At 39.9% G+C, this 17,787-nt stretch overlaps 1 pseudogene; it reads left to right on the plus strand.

Moving 5' to 3' along the window:
* The first annotated feature begins 999 nt into the window (after positions 1 to 999).
* The window catches only part of LOC121301764, a 20,015-nt pseudogene continuing 3,227 nt past the window's right edge, over positions 1,000 to 17,787 (plus strand).

Genomic DNA, 17,787 nt, shown 5'->3' on the forward strand with positions numbered 1-17,787 from the left:
ATTTTACCTGGACGTGAAGTGTTGTGCAATCCTTGTGTCTAAATACAAATATAGATTTTAAACCAATCGTGTTACACAGACACCCATTTATATCCTGTGTAACAATGACTATACACCAACATTAAAACACAACACATAAGCACATAACACAAATAAATAGCCCAGGGGTGGGGCATTTTGCCACAGTGATACATAAATGACTGACTAATTCATGTAGACAAATTTGTTGTTAGGAAATACCATGTGTGACACGTTTTCCGAGGTGTGGACTCCTGATGATATACAACACCTCTCAGAGGATACGCCTGTGTGTTAATGTTTGTGTATTGTCATTGGTACACAGGATATAATATGGTCTGTGTAAGCACGAGTGTGTTAAAATGTATATTTGTATTTAGTCACAAGGATTGCCCAGCACTTCACGTCCAGGTAAAATGTAATAATATGTTAGCACGGGGAATTGAACTTTTATTAATTCACATGCAGTTGTACCAAGACTCCAATTAAATGATTGATTGGCAATCGAGTCTCTGTACAGCTGCATAAAAGCAGCATGTTTTCACTCACTCGGGGTTGTGTGTTCGGTGAGTGGAGAACGGGTGTGGAGAGGAGAGAATTAAAAGAACAAGTAAAAGTAAATACGTGATTTCACTCTCCGTGTTTGTCTGTTCGTCTGCTGTGTTAGTGTTTCGTTTAGTGCTAATTCGTTTTGTTTGTCTGTTTATTTTGGCCTCAAGTTCCGTGTCCTGTTTTGGGGTGCTGTTTTTGTTTAAATCTTTTGTTTATTATTATTTAATAAAACACTGAGCGTCCCTATGCCTCAGTTTCACCTGCTACCTTCCTATGTCTATTTCTGGTCTGACGTCACCACTACAAGCCATCCTAGTGACACATCACATGATAGCCCTTGGGAGTAAGTGTGTCTGATTTTTGCTAATAATAACCTTTTACAAGACTACGCCATTCAAAACATTTTATTTTTTAAATAGTTGTCCAACTATGTTCCCTAACCACAGCAATTCCCAACTCAGCTCAGGAGAACTGAAGGTTCTCCCCAGGCCCCCGGCCAGTAGGATCCGCTATAGTGCAATCCAGAGGAACAGCCCCTGCTGGTTTTGCCTCCCAGAGCCAGAGCCAACATGACACTTCCTCTAGAATCCCCAGCCAAGACTGGCGACTTCCATTCAAAACTTTAAACATTAAATGGATCTTTTATAAATAATTTCACAGCATTCCTGTACATTGTAAGTGCTGTCCCTTGCATTGTGGCCTGCAAACTGATACACACATTCTAAAAACATGGATAACAGTGTGGATCACAATACCACAGTTCTTTAAATGATTATATGGGACATGCTCTGCAATTTTATATTCAGAAATAAAGAGACTCACACTGCTACGTACTGTATTTGATTTTCCTAAACTTGGTACACCCATTGTAATGATCTTGGTTTAGATCAAGTGACCCAATAAGAGTACTAAAAAGACGGCTGGATACCTCAGTAGCAGAATAAACTGCATTTTACATCTCTGTCTCTTCCACAGGTGCTAACATTTGCACATCCCGAGGAGTGAACACATGCAGGGAATGCCTCGCGGTCCACCCCAGCTGTGGCTGGTGCTTTCAGGAGGTAAGCGACGCATTGGAATAGGGATGCGACTTCCTCAGGCACAGTGCCTCTGGAATCAGTTCAGGTATTGTGTTGTTATAAATATACAGTATATTAATCACCTTAGGTATTGTGTTGTTATAAATATACAGTATATTAATCAACTAATGTCCATACTATATAGATTGCATATATATGTACTATGGATATGTCATATTTTATTTTCTTGCTAAATTGATATGACAAAGTCTGTAGTTTACAGACATACATAAATACATACATACACACATACATGCATAGCTAAACTTTGTACAATTTCAACTTTGGTTTCTAGATAATAACGTGAAAATACTGTTATAGTAATGGGCCACAATTTCAAATAATGAACAACACACTGCCATAGATTTGAATTTTCTCTTGCTTTAAAATCAAAACTGGCAGAGATATTTTCCACATGTTAGAACCTGAGAACCTCTCTACATCAGATCCATCACTACATGATTCACGTTCATAAGAGGTGTCTGAAACTGATAAAATGGGGCTACTCTCACTGTCACTGTCGCTGTCAGTCATACTGGCAGATGTAAGTAGCCTGCGGGTATCTCCCTCTGTGAGGTCATAGTCTCCTGGCACAAAACCAGGAAATGGAGATCGTTTGTATTTCCGGGTATTGCTTGATTAATTGTAGCGCGATTAATTTGGTAAAATAAATGTGATGTTCAAGTGAGACCTATTAATATTATTTTTTATGTTTTTGGTAAAAGTCAAATTCCATGTCACAGGCTCTTTAACTCGCTCTCTCAATTCTCCCGCCACCAGATTCGCTTCTCTCTTTCAAACTGTCATCTCCACACACACACCCAAGTCCCTCCCCCTTCCTCGCTCACTGGTCCATCACTCCTTCTCTCACTGGTCATGTCAGACCTGCTCCCACCCCCCTCAGTAGCACACTCACACACAGGCAGTCTTTCAGCTGTAGTCACACGGGCACCAAAATACACAGAGAACGCTAACAGATCTGAACAAGAATAAAATAGTTTACAAACACACATTATTTACAGAGTACTCCCATCCCCATCCCCAGTCCATAATAAGGTCCATTCCCACATTGTCCCCAGCTTTTCGAAGCAAAGTTGCATTGTTTTGCTGAGCTCCAAGCATGCTTTAGCAAGCGCACAGCATCTAACAGACATTTTATTTACACTGAATTTTCATGCTGATGCTCATCACTTTTCTCTTTCCAGCCATGCTTGCTTGCTGTGGCGGTCAGTGCTGTTTTTTTCAAACTGTAAACCTGACACTGCGTACAGGGGTTAAATAGCCAAGGCACAGTACAGGGGTAATCGCTCAGTAACGAGATCCAAACAGCTGAGTTTGCCTGAAATATACAACGTTCTTAACACTGTATAAACGATGCCTTTGTTATTGAAATTAACGGAATGGTAACAGCAAGCGCTATTTGTCCAATATAAACAGCTGCCTGAAATTACCCTGTACGATGTAAGTGGTGACGACTGTATCACAATCTGTATCACAATCTGGGGGTATTGTGGGAGACTCTGACATGTTCATGCCTTTCTACAGGTACTGTACATACCATGAAGAGAATGCTGATCTGCTTGTTCATGATACTGATATAGTAGCTCCAGTGTGGTATTTACAGCTGTGGTAGGGGATTGTGCATGCCACTGCATGTTGTTATTGTACATTGCAATAAAAACAAACCGGTTAAGCCCATTCAAAAGCCTTATTAAAGACTAAGTCTGACCACGACTATTATTGATTGACACCTTTAAGATGTCACAAGCCTCTGCAGTTGTTGTCTTCCATGATCAGTCTCTGTTTGTTTCCAACCTCACTAAGACTGATAAATAGTTGCCATGGTGGTTTGTTTTTCAAAAGCCTTTGAAGGCCCTTTGATGAGGCTATTTATGCTTTGACGAAACAAAAAAAAAAAAAAATTGTAGGCAGTATCCTCTTTTGATGTGTTGCTATTCATTTTTTATACTGGATCATGTTTAGCTGTTACAAGATTAAACTTTGCCAAACTCAAATATCTAGGAACCAATTCACAAACTGTGTGATAAAACTTTATGGGCCTGTGTGGCAAAATGCCCCGCCACTATGTGTATTTTTGTACTCTATGTTGTATGTAGGGTGTTTATGTTGTGTGAGTGCATTGGTTCATGGAGTGTGGGTTATGTAGCACAAGTGATGTAAAATGTATATTTGTATTTAGACACGAGGATAGCACAATCACTTCACGTGCAGATTAAAATGGGTATTTGAATGTGAGCACGAGAAGTGCACAAATTATTCACGTGCAGTTGTACCGAGATTCCAAATTGAACGATTGATTAGCAATCAAGTAACGGTACAGCTGCATAAAAGCATGCATGTTTCGCTCACGCTTACTCATTGCGTGGAGCAAGTGTGTGGAGAGGAGAAAGTACTTACAAATAAGAAAATAACAGCTATGACGTATGACGTGCTGGAAGCACCAGCACTGTACTTGTTTGTCTGTTCGTCTACTGCTTTGTCTGTTTGTTCGTTTGGCCATTACGTCATTTATTTTGAATGTTTTGTTTTGCTTAAACCTTTTATTTTACAATAAACTGGCTCCAGAAAGCACCTTCACCATTCACCTCGCAATGCTGTGTGTTTTTCTTCCAAGTCTGACGTCACCGCTCAGGCCAGCTTGCCCACAGCCTGGTTCTCCACTGTGGGCAAATGTCCCATGTAATACATTTATTACAGAGGGACTTTGAGTGTAATTTACCCACAGGGAAAATATAGGCCTACATTGCTGAAACAACACTCCCAGTTCAGTTAGAATTACATGCTCTAAAATGAATTGTAAATAAATTAATAACAACACAAGGAAAATACTGTACTTAATGGATTTAGTGAATATTGTATCTGAGTTTAGTATAATTTTGGATGACTAAAGATCTCATAGTCATAAATTCAACTCAAAAGTGTACCTTTAAAACCACTGTAAATATTTAATGTGTTCCTCCCAAATCTGGCTCGTTCATTTAAGACTAGTTAAAAAAAACTAGGAGTTCTACAATTAAACTAAAGCACATGGTTAAACTCAGTCAGCTGACAGAAACACAACATTGCTGCCCAGCTTCAATAGCTACAGCCCCTAAAATGGTCATTTTCATTAAAGCACTAAAGTTCAGCTGGCGTTCTTGCCATAACTATCATGACATTCAAACTGTTAACACAAAGTTCACTGTGCAGCAATCGTTAACATAATGTCAGAACATGGAATGTTTATTCAAAAAAACAGTTAACCCATTTACTATTCCCTATATATTAATTTGGAATTGTTTATTTTAGAAACTGTGAATGTAATACACATTGCTTGACAGTCTGTAAAATCCCAAGACACCCGTAGCACTAAGGAATTAAAGAATGTGTTGATTTTAACTTTGAGTGTTGATTTGAATTTTAACTCTTTGTTTTCCACAAGCATATAGTGGTAGGTGGAGGTAGTCATACACTGTAACACTTTTTCATCTGGAAATGCGCTTATCCAATTATGATGAAACTTTGTATTTCACGTAACGCTATTTAGCTTAAGTGAGTATTAGATTCTGGGAGTATATGGTGGTGCCTGTCTCTCCATACATGTGTCCATCTGCATGTCACAATTATAATTATCTGGAAACCCATCAAATTCCAATGAAACTTGGTATTATTTTAAAATATGTCATGCAGTTTTAATGTATAGTACACAAACAGTGTGTTCATAAATAGATCACCAGATATGATCAAATACAATTTTTATCTTGACTATTCCATTCAGATTAGTAGCAGTTACTATGTACTGCAATTCAGACCAATGTACTGTAGAGACACAAGCGCCCCACACCACTCACCCTTGAAACTTGCTTTTAAAAAAGAAATTAAACAGGGATCACTTCTAAGATGACTGTTTAAATGATAGCCATGTTATCTATAAACTATTTTTAAAACCTGTATGGACCATTGAATGCTCGTGGCAATTAATTAATAAGGTGATTAAGAAAGTGAGGATAATGTTTCACATCAAAGGCACTAACACCCTTTGCTTAATATTTGAAAGATCTTTCTTTCACACGGAGCACTAGGAAACAATGTCTGGATTTGTCGATGTGTTGCAGGACTTTGGTCGTGGAACTGCAAGCTCATCTCGCTGTGACCTCAAGGAGAGTTTACTGCAGAAGGGATGCAGTCAGCAGTTTATTGAATACCCCACCAGCACCTTGAGTAAGCAGCAGGACAAGCCCCTGAGTGGGACGGGATCCGGAGCAGGGTCCGATGCCACACAGATTTCACCCCAGAAACTGAAAATGAACCTGCGACCTGGTAAGGAACTGAATGTTCTACTGACTTCATCAGGGTTCTACTGACCTCATCAGGGTTCTGCTGACCTCATTAGAGTATACTGTTTGTGGTGGTTGGGGTGTCAGTGGGGGGGTTATAAAATACAGAGACAAGTGTATATTGTCATCAGAATGTTTTACCTGAGAAAATGACAGTTATTGCGCAGCTCAAGACTGTCGCTACCTTGGGGGCCCGATCATCATACTCAAGGTATCTACAGTATTTTGTCCTCGACGTTAACCTTTAACGTAACAATGACGAGATGTGTTCCCCGCATGGAATGTTTTTGTAAAGTTTTGACTAAGCGACCAACCGACCCCTGGTCGTTTAATCTACGATGATTGAGTCTTTCTCTCGTGTGGGTGCCAGAGCCGTCTTTATGAAATTTATCGTGCGCGTCCCGCCAGCCAAACGTAAAAGTAACTATTTGATTTTATACATAATTGACACCATGCGCACAATGTTTTTTACAGGAAACGTGAGCTATATCCAGTATTTATATTGGTGTATTTAATTAGGAATGGAATCGATCGAAAAATCAATTTTCGGTTTAATCGTAGCAGCCCTAATGCATAGCATAGCCATAATCTAACTGCAAAATTGCAGTGCAAGTTTACTGTGATAAACTTTTATAAGGGAACCAAAACAACAGAACAAAGGGAAATAGTGACAGTATCACTGGTGCTAGTGAGAGATAAGAAAGTGGATTTGGTAAGCACTTCAATGTCATGGTGGCACGGTCTGCTCCACAGATGACTCTCAGAAGTTCACGGTCCAGGTGCGGCAGGTGGAGGACTATCCCGTGGATCTCTACTACCTGATGGATCTGTCCTACTCCATGAAGGATGATCTGCAGAAACTCCGCACTCTGGGCAATGATCTGGCCACCGCCATGGGCAAACTCACCAGCAACCTGCGCATGGGCTTTGGGGCCTTTGTGGACAAGCCACTCTCCCCATACATGTTCATTTCTCCCCAGGCTGCCATAGACAACCCCTGCATAGGGTAAGATCCGATACCACACCAGTCCGTTACTGCACATAAAGTACAGAAAAGGACACATCTGTGGGATCTGCAATAAATCAGATCTCATTAGAGTCAACACTTAAATTTTAAAGTGAGTGTAGCTAGTAAAGTTATAGTTGTGCGCATCCATTCCCTATACAGGTCTGACATGTGCAGTTGTGAATGAACCTTCATTTCAAAATTGGAACTACACTAGCTTAAAGAAAGTTCTCAGTTTTCATACATCTGTAACACTTGCACTTCCTGGGTCATTTCACCTCAGCATTGTCTTCTGGGTACTGTTATTGACTGAAAGCAGGTCAAGTAATAGGAGAAGCAGCTGGTTAATCTTGGCAAATGTTAGAATAGACATTTTTAAAAAAGAGATCTGCAAGCATGGCTTACAAACACGAATTACCCAGTGTAGCACCAGACATCATGTTTCTTTCAGAACTAAACATTTGAGGCTTATATAATGAATACATATGCACATGATTTATAGAATTATTGTCAGCTCTTTTTTTAATAACCCAGCAACACTATTATATTAGTATAATAGTATACTAATATAATAGTGGAGGTGAAGAAGCAGGATGTCTCTCGAAACAGAGACGCTCCTGAGGGGGGATTTGACGCCATCATCCAGGCTGCTGTCTGCAAGGTAACTGTCCTTACAGAGTCATTCCCATTTCTAAGCATTTAGAAATACTAAAAGGAGCTTTAAGCAATTGTAGCTAAAGGAAAACATATGTTATAGCACACATGTATTTAGTCTGTTATTATTTTTTATTATCTTCTGCTTGAGGCAAGCAGTTCTTAAAACTGTCAAGCAGACACATGTTACAGCTAGTGGCTTCTTCAGTATACATTAACCGTAATGTTTGTCTACTTGACTTAGTTTCTTATAAGTTTAACCTTTACCTCATAATTCTTACTGGACATGTTGAAGTTATGGCCGAGTTCTATAAAAATATCCGTGTTGTGTTATATAGTTATGGATGATGTATCTTGTTGTACCCTGTGTTCCTATTCAATTGTTCATGCCTTCAGGAGAAGATCGGCTGGCGTCAGGGTGCTTCTCATCTCTTGGTGTTCACCACTGATGCCAAGACCCACGTGGCTCTGGACGGCAGACTGGCAGGCATAGTGCAGCCTAACGATGGGAAGTGCCACGTCGGGGAAGACAATAACTATGCAGGGTCCACCACTCTGGTAATTGTTTAGTAAAACTATACTGTATACACAGCCTGGCAACTTTATGAGGACCAGCCTACCCAATGGATGTGGCATTGCTCTGAATTAGGCTTGTCTATTAGCTGATCATTGATGTGATGTGATCCCTGTTGCAGTATAAAGCTGTGGGAGCAGCACAAGTGCAAACAGTCTGCAAGAAGTGGGGAAAGATGTAACAACATTTGATACAGGCATGATAGTGGGAGCCACAGCAGCGAGGACAGGGAGCATGCTCAGATACAGCAAGCATCAAGACATCAGCAGCTGTGGCCGCAAACAGTGAAGGCTGGTTCACACTGGGCGTACGATTCAGACAGATGCTATGAATGGACGCAGGCTGTAGTTCACACTGAACGATATTCTCCCTGTGTTAGTTCATTCTGATTGGTTTAAAAAAAAAAAAAAACACTCTTCTGGAGGTTTGGGGAGTCGTGCACACAGCCGCATTGAACTTATACACTGTATAACCACAGCGCCTCTTTTTAATAAACAGCTGATCCAAAAAAGAAATTTAAAAAAATTATTGGTGGTGTATACACAGGACGTGGACATTCCCATGCATTCAACCTGGAGGAATCTTTTTAAAAGCAATTTTTGCTGGAATAGTTAGTAAATGACAAATGACATTAAAGCAGAAACAGAATGATAGAGAGCACACATAGTTAAATATTGAACAGGTAATAAATTACATATTAGGAACATGTCGATCATATTACGTATCTCTTTGTCTTAAATGCTATTCCAGTTTGTTACAGCAATGTAGTTTAAATGCCGTAGTTTTCTTAAAGCAGCCTCATGTTACAAACTGTCATTGAAGATGCTTTATTTTCCCATGCCTTCAAGCCAGGGAACTTCCTTTACCACTATCTTCATGAACTTTGGTCTCATCCCCAGAGTATATACTATGGGATCATAGGTAACTCAGCTGATGTGAAATAGATAGAGCCCCTAACCTCAATTCATGAAATAGATCAGAAATAGTTAATCATATGTCAACTGTATATTAATTATTACAGATCCCTTTTTAAAGTATTTACTGAACCAGTCTACTGTGGACTGTATCCATAAGACTGTACTAAGGAATGTCTTTATTCCACAATGGATTGCAAATTATACCTTGCAGATTCCAAAATGTGGGGCTGTAGTAATCTTACCATGGTACTGAATATTCAAGTAGAGTATGCATGCAATGCCTTTGCTGTTCTAAGTACATGTTTCGTTCTTATTTTCAATGTTTCTGTGCAGGATTATCCATCACTGGCCCTGCTGACGGAGAAGATGTCTGAAAATAACATCAACCTAATCTTTGCTGTCACAAACCCTGTGGAGGAACTCTACCGGGTAGGATTACAAACTAGAGCCAATAGCAATACAGTATATACATACAACTTCTTACAGCACATTATTCTACACTCTGTCAATACAGGTCCTTGAGTCCCACTTGTTCACTGTTTTTGAAGGGATATATCTTGGGAACTGCCATCACAGTTTTCTGCACTTTAGGCCACTGTGGTCTGCTTTTTCACAGCACTGACACCTGATTGCCTGACGGGCTACTATTAGCCCTGATCACAGCCTTGACATGACCTGGCATAGACTCCACGTAGTGCTGGAAGTTGTCTCAGATGTTACTCTATTCAGTCATTAATATTTCACACAGTTGGTAGAAAGAGAATTATGATGACGAAAGCATTATTCAAGTTCATCCCAAACATGCTCACTTGGACTGATTTCAGGGATTGTGGTGGGCATGGAAGTCCCCGTTGTGCTATCAAATCATTCACACACAAATCTGGAGCGGTGCATGGATCCATTATAGTCTTGAAAGTATCCATCACCATCAGGCTAAAAGTGCAGCATTGTTGGATGGATTTAATCCGCAACAATGCTTCAATAAATGCCGACAATTATTCAGCCTTTTAGTTATTGCAGATAGTTAGCATCCCTGATGATAACACTACAGTTCATGTATTTGTTTTGCCAGGATTATGTCAGTTTCTAATATGACAGTCCTGGTATCCTAGTAAGACAGTAGCAGTCACCAGTTGTTTTAAGTTCAGAAGACAGTGAACACATGCAGCTGAAAAGAAAAATATAATCTTACAAAGTGATCAAGACAGGTGATATAACATTGAGTACAATATTCAAACGATTCTTAGCCAATGGGAGTTTTTAATCAGTAAATGAACAGTATTGAAATCATTTTTTTTTTTTTTTTTATACGACTTCTTTTTGCTTTCAGAATTACAGTGAGCTGATCCCCGGAACCACAGTGGGGATCCTATCACATGATTCAGGGAATGTCATCCAGCTCATTGTGGATGCCTATGCTGTGAGTGCCTCATGTTTTCCTAAAGTATTTCCCTGGCCAGACCCTTAGAAACATTGTATCAATGAACTGAAACACTAGCAGACCACAGGCCATTAGCATGCATGATGACCAGTTGGGATTCGGAATTAATGTTGCCCAGTGGATCTGATAGCATAGCATACCAGTGCTGATATAGGGCGGTTCAGTGCTCTCTAGTCTACCCAATGGGAAATTAGGGAAAACGCTGGTTGGCAAATGAGGTAGCAGGAAGGAGAGCTGGGAGGGGTTTATGGATGCTGTCGGAGGCTTGGGTTCTATATTGAAATATTCTTTATTCTGTATTGCCACTTATTCCAGTTACAGGTATATCCAGGTAAACACCAGGAAAGTGAATGAGTTTGGTTGAAAACATATCTATTATCTTTCAAATGAAACTCTTGCCTGTTCTTGTAATAACATTATTAAGCAATCTCTAAGGGGAGCCGCAACTACGGCTGTTAAAATCTCATTAACGATTTAAGCTGCCAACTTCATATATTTGACAGTGTTATGGAAACTCCTGGGGGAAAAAAAAATCTAAAAGTGTATTAATCCAGCATGCTTAATGTGTTGGTGACCATGACGTTGACCTCTGACCCAATGTGGCTGTCTATTTGAGGCCATGTGTCATTTGAAGTTACAGCCGCATTGATAACAGTACTGAGGTGAGGCCAGGCTCAATTAAAGCTGTGTTTCTCTGCAGAAAATCCGTTCGAAGGTAGAGTTGGAACTCCTGGATCTCCCTGATGAGCTGTCCCTGTCCTTCAATGCCACCTGCACAAACGGAGAGATCATTCCCGGGCAGAAGTCCTGCTCTGGGCTGAAGATCGGAGACACAGTGAGTTACACCAGCTCCTTTATTGGGATCTGTTTTATTACTGCTGGAGGGGCTGGATCAAAGCAAGAAATAGAAAGCACAGGACAGAGTTGCAGGGAGAGATTGTGTTGAGTTATCTTGTAAATAAAGCATATTGAGATATTTCTGTCCTTCCTATTCTGGAAAATATAAAATATTTACACACGGCCAGTATTACTTTGTACAGGACAAGAGTAATAATTCCTGAGATTACCAGCTGATGCTGCTATTTATTATTTTTTAATTTATGCAACACTTTGGATATTAGTGTTGCATTCTCAGGATGAGGCAATTTAGCTGCACTTACATGGTTTGTGTTGGTTTTGTGCTCCTGCTGTGTAATAAAGGGATATTTCTCTGTGCTTTAATTGACAAGAAATGTAAACATATAAAAAAGGTTTTACTTGTTTACTAAGCCTGGCATTCTCTTAGGGAGGCCCCTGTACAGGGAGAAAGTCTGGCCATAATGATTTTGTCTTTAATTGTGTAATTAGACTGTACAGCACTTTGTGGTGATCCTGTCATGAAAGACATTCTACAAAATCTAGTTTATTGTTGTATAAACCCAGTGAAACTTCCATGTGGAATGAGACCAGAGATGGGCGTTAGGCTCAAAGGTCAGTTAGGAAGCTTGACAAGGCCCTGTTCCATTGTGTGACATCATCCCATCTGACTCATCCTACCTCATGGTGCCTAAGACAGACTTCCCATTAAAAAAGACCAGACTATTACATCTTCCCAGCCCCCTCACACATCGCTGTGGTCATGCATTATTGTGTGAGAAAAAGACAAAGAAAAAGCACAGAAACTCCCTTCTCTTGAAGTGACCTTTAAACTTGTTTGTATACTCTGGCATAGATCCATCCCATTTCAAACTCAACTGAGATGTAATGCTATCTAGCAGTGATAACCCTTTTGCTGCCTGTGCCAGATGTTTTGACACAGAATGAAATACAACTTGGCATTTAAGTCCTGCAATACCTTAGTTTGAAGCCCTCCATATGGGAAACATGTTTTCTCCACATATCCTGGTTTTGCTATTTTACGTAAAACCTCATGTCAGATACAATTGACATAAATGGTAAAGGAAGTAAAGGACACAGTGGTTTGAAAATAGGACATATCTGTACATGAGTCATACAAATATCTCCATAATATTTCTGTTTTTCTAAGTACAGTACACCCCTTTGTTGTAATCATGCGCTATAGGTAGGAGACAAGGATACAAGTGCTAGTGTAATGGTGTTAACCTCTTCTGGCATAAAAGGGTCACCTTATAACCAGGTAGCACTGCAGGGTCCGCTCCACAAAACAGCTTTTCTTGTATGGAGAAGCACAGAACCATTACAGGAATAAACAGTGTAATCTTTAAAATCTTAAAAGGAGCTGACAAAGTTAATCCTAAGTGGTGACAGACAGAACAGAGGGAAGGAGACACTTATACATAGTTTACCTAGTCATTCTGTTAATTGGTATCACTGGATCTTTTAAGTCCCGAACTTGACAAAGTTTTGAGATCAGTCGGCTACTAGGAACTGGACGAGCATACAGCAGATGGGCCGAACGGCCTCCTCTGGTTTGTAAATGTTCTTCTGTTCTCATGTAACCCTTTCCTTTTTCCGTAGGTGACCTTCAGTGTGGAGGCCCGCGCCAGAGGCTGCCCCAAGGAAAAAAACAGGACCTTCACCATCAAACCAGTGGGCTTCAAAGACTCTCTGCAGATCACAGTGAACTTCGAGTGCGATTGCAACTGCCAGGCCCTGGCCGTGCCCGCTAGCCCGCTCTGCAATAACGGCAATGGAACGTATGAGTGCGGGATATGCCAGTGCCTGCCAGGGCGCTTGGGCCCACGATGCGAGTGCTCTGAGGGAGACTACAACCCCAGCCAGCAGGATAAGTGCAGCCCCAAGGCTAACAGTTCCATCTGCAGCGGGCACGGCGAGTGTATCTGTGGCCAGTGCGTGTGCCACAACACCGACTTCGGGAAGTACTGGGGCAAGTTTTGCGAGTGTGATGACTTCAACTGTGTGAGCTACAAGAGCAAGCTCTGTTCAGGTAGGTGACATGGGTCCACTTCGGGGTCACCTCTAATAATACAATGAGTTTGAGAAATACACTTGATTAGACCACCAGCCCACTCAGTCCCCTTGGATACCAGTGTGTTAAAACAGGCTACAAATGCCCCACACTGAAGTATGTCGCACTTTTACAGTGCTATAGATATCTTAAGTACATTGATTGTCATAGAACTAGATCATAGGAATATTTACAACAGAAAAACAGGTAGCAAGCTATGGCAGTAGTTATTCCTGAAAAAAACAATCTGACCCCGTCCTTTTTGTATTATGACATGGGTATGCAACAAACTTCAAGGTGCCATGCTAGTAGGGTTCAGTTTATTGTAACTAAACGGGCTATGACAATATTTATTTATATTTTTACATAAGAACCATGAATTAAACGTGCATTGTTCTGTAAGATTTTTTAGAATGACATTACAGAAATGTTTTATTTACCTAATTGTGACGTACCATTAGCGGGATTTGACAGTAGGAGTTAAAAGCCACAAGCAACCTTTATTGATTGAGCTGCACTGAGAGTTTTCTGTTCATTCAAAATATATTTAGAGATTCTAATGTGTGGCGATTATTCAAGGAAGTCTGTTGTGAAATGCCTGAGAATGTACTTTGTTTTTGTGTACTAGGGCCTTTCATTATTTGTTTTGATGTTTTGTGATACGTATGTGGATATGACTGGAGTCAATCATAACTACTAAACCCTCACTAGTGCCAATAAGTCTTTCAGAGTGTTCTCATGTTTTGACTGTAAGTCTTTCTCATTGTCTTCAATATGAAAGAAGAAATGGAAAATACTGTGAGAGTCTAAAAGAGGATGATCATGGAGCATGATTCAGTAGTATTATCTGTTTCCGTGTAGCTTTATCTAATTCAATGTGGTTTAAGTTGCAACTTCTGTTTGTGGTAAAATATCAACTAAAGATAGCAGGCTGCCTTGTCTGCTCTGAACATGGAAACAATGAGGGGTATTTTTTAGCAAGTTGATAAACATTGCACAAAAAGCACCTCAGTTTGTTTCAGTGCAAAAAATAGTTATTTGGGCAGTTTTGTCTGTTTTTTTATATTGGTGGTATTACAGGTTTAATTGTATAGTTCTGTTTCAGGAAATGTAGTAATTAGTACCAGTTGTATTTTTATTAAACTCTTTTCATATATCACCTGAATCAGAGACCAGTCAAGAAACATAGGAAAACTGAAAAACCCTACTTACAGTATAGACAGCAATAGGAATAAAGAGACTAGAATATTCTGTAGGTCCAAAGTTGTCTGGTAGCTTTTTCACTTACCAATAAAGTTTAGATGTTTATATGTCTGTTTGCAGACAGGGTTCAGGGTGGGAGAATCCCCTAGAGCAGTCCCCCAGATTTTGTAAAGATGATATAGTTCGAGTGTCGTCTAATTTTCGACTCGGGTTTAACCCAATCACCACAAGATTTTACAAGACAGAACTGGGACTTGTCTGTACGTCCGTGTTGCCAATTTATATCTAATGCTACCGGGAACTATTCTTCTTTTCGAGACGTTATTCTACTAGGCGTTCATACCTTGCTCAACACTAGCAAGAAACGTCCTTTACAAACCCCAGTATAATCACGACTTGAACACTCAGATTTGCTCTATGACCTATGTCGTTTTCCCTTAATGTAACTACTGGTCAACCGTACCTAAAATGTACGACACAGTTGTTTCATTGTGTAGACTACCATTTCCTTCCATTTCAATACGACCCGAATCGAATTCCCCCTACTCTTAGTCTCCGTGAGGTGCAACTCGGGAAACTAGCTGACACATTCCGCCGCCCACTTTAAGATCCCAGGGAAGTACTCTACTCAGCTCAGTCCAGCCGGTTGTCATGCCGCGTGACACCAAACTAGCGACCTCGGTCGTACTTTATGTGTGCTGATGTGCTAGGGAGGCAAAATGGGCTGATCCCTGGAGTTAGCATTACACTTCAGCCATCAACACCCGGCAGAAGGATATCTACATCATTAGATGGAAGGAAACGCAAATGGATCACATTAGTTTACAATAAAATAAGCTTCATCTTAGTTGGTGCTCATCTTGGCGAGAGCTGAGTCCAATCTCTGCATGAAGTTTTAACACCTACCATCATGTAATGGAAATTAATTTGGGTAAAATTCCACTTACAGTTGAAATTAGTCTTGTTTGCTCTGGGCCAGAACTTGGGTTGTGTTCTTGAACATTCTGTTGAGTACATATCAAACCACTCCCCTCCTCCCGTCGATACAAACTCATTAGTACTCATCGCCTCCGCTGTAACATCGCGCAGAGCAGAGTGTCCTTGAACATTCATTCTGTTGGGTACATCCAGTGTTTTCAGATAATAAGTATGGTAACCATTGGAGGAGCCTGGGGTGCAGGCTGTGTGCTAGTGGCTATAAATATCAAATGAAAAGGGTGCTTCTTTGTAATTCTCTGTACTGTAGAGGGCTACCCAATCCATATGATAGCAGTGTAAGATATGAAGATTTCTATTGAATAAAAAAAAAACAAAAGAAAAAAAAAAAAGAAAAAAAAAAAAAAAAAAAAAAAAAAAAAAAAAAAACAAAAAAAAATTAGATAAAAACAAAAAAAAAAAAAACACAGATACTTATTTTTGATGAGCAACTCTTTTTTTTTTATCATTTTTCAGTCACATGTAAAGAGGACTTTGGTGTGGGAGGTATGATGTAAACTCTCGTATTCTTTCACAAATGTTTCTCCCCTACGGTAAGACAGTGTCATAGAACAGTCAGAAATATCGTGCCTAGTGATTCAGCATCAGCATTGTGGTGAGATTCCTCAGCCATTGAAGATAAAAGTTTGTTTGTAAAGGCTTGTAGTGCTGTGTAACAGTGCGGCGACGCTTCTGGGATAATCTGTTGTTTCTGCTTGCCCAGTGCCTGGGGTGTTAGTAACTAGCAGTCTGTTATGTTTTACTTTGCGAACGTCCTGTTTTGCTAGCAGAGTAGAGCATGTATGTGTGGAACTGTTCTGAGCATCACAGCTGGTTTCAAGAGCTCATGAAAGGAACTTTTACTGAGTTAAGTCGGCTTAAGGGAACAAAGGTCTTTCTATCACTCTTCCATTGATAGGTTTAAAATCCCTGTAAAACAACCAATTGTTCATTTGTTTTTGGGTGTTATATGACTTTTCTTCAATTATTTTAATTACACTGGTGCTTGCCAAAAAAAATAATAACATTAAAATAAGTTAAAATACAACAGCATATTAAGAAGTTCAGTGGTGACACAGGTGTGTTAATCTGTAGACGTGCTGATCTACAGGTAATGTATTATGTCTTTTTCATTGATGGTTGCATGTAGACAGCATCCAGGCACAGTTCAGAAATGAATGCACAGGATCAACTGGGCACTGGGTTAAACTAGAATGTATTATTGGAATCACTGCTAAACTAATACTAAGCTATGCAAGAAACAGCACCTATGAAGCCACACTGGGGAACATTAGCAGTAATCACTCCTGTCCAAGGGAGATTTCATTTTTACTGTGTTTTGTTCAGTGACACAGGATTTGAATGCACACCAAGATTTAGTAAAACAAAAAGCACCAATATAAAGGTACTAGTGTGTTTGTTAACCCCAAGGATCACACTGGTATCTTCATATTCTACAGTGATATTTGTAATGCGTTGTAAGGAACATTGGTCTTATGTCACAAAGACGGCTGGAGTGGGCGACGTCAGACCAGAAACAGGAACCAGGAAATAAACGACAGAGAGGTGGAATTTGGTGGAGCTGAGCAAATGGTCTCACTCAGCATTTAATAAATAAACAAAACAGAAAATAAAAGCCAACTTCTGTTGGTTTTTGTGTCCTTTGTCGTCGTGATAGGTTTTATATTTCAGACAAACAAAATGGACTAATACTAAATAAAAATACGGTGAGCAGATACTTTACGTTGTTGTTGTTACTATTATTATACTTATTATTTTCTCTGTCTCCAATCCCGTTCTCCACTTACAGAACACACAACCCCGAGTGAGTGAAAACCATGCTGCTTTTATGCAGCTGTACAGACGCGATTCGACTGCTCAATCATTCAATTGGAGTCCCGGTACAACTGCAAGTGAATTAACAAAAGTGCAATTCCCCGTGCTCACATATTATTACTTTTTACTTGCACGTGAAGTGCTGTGCAATCCTCGTGCCTAAATACAAATATACATTTTAAAAAACTTGTGTTACACAGACCCGTTTTACATCCCGTGCACCAATGACTATACACCAACATTAACACACAACATAAAACACAAAA

Source organism: Polyodon spathula, chromosome 28 (assembly GCF_017654505.1).
Source record: "Polyodon spathula isolate WHYD16114869_AA chromosome 28, ASM1765450v1, whole genome shotgun sequence".
NCBI lineage: Eukaryota > Metazoa > Chordata > Actinopteri > Acipenseriformes > Polyodontidae > Polyodon > Polyodon spathula.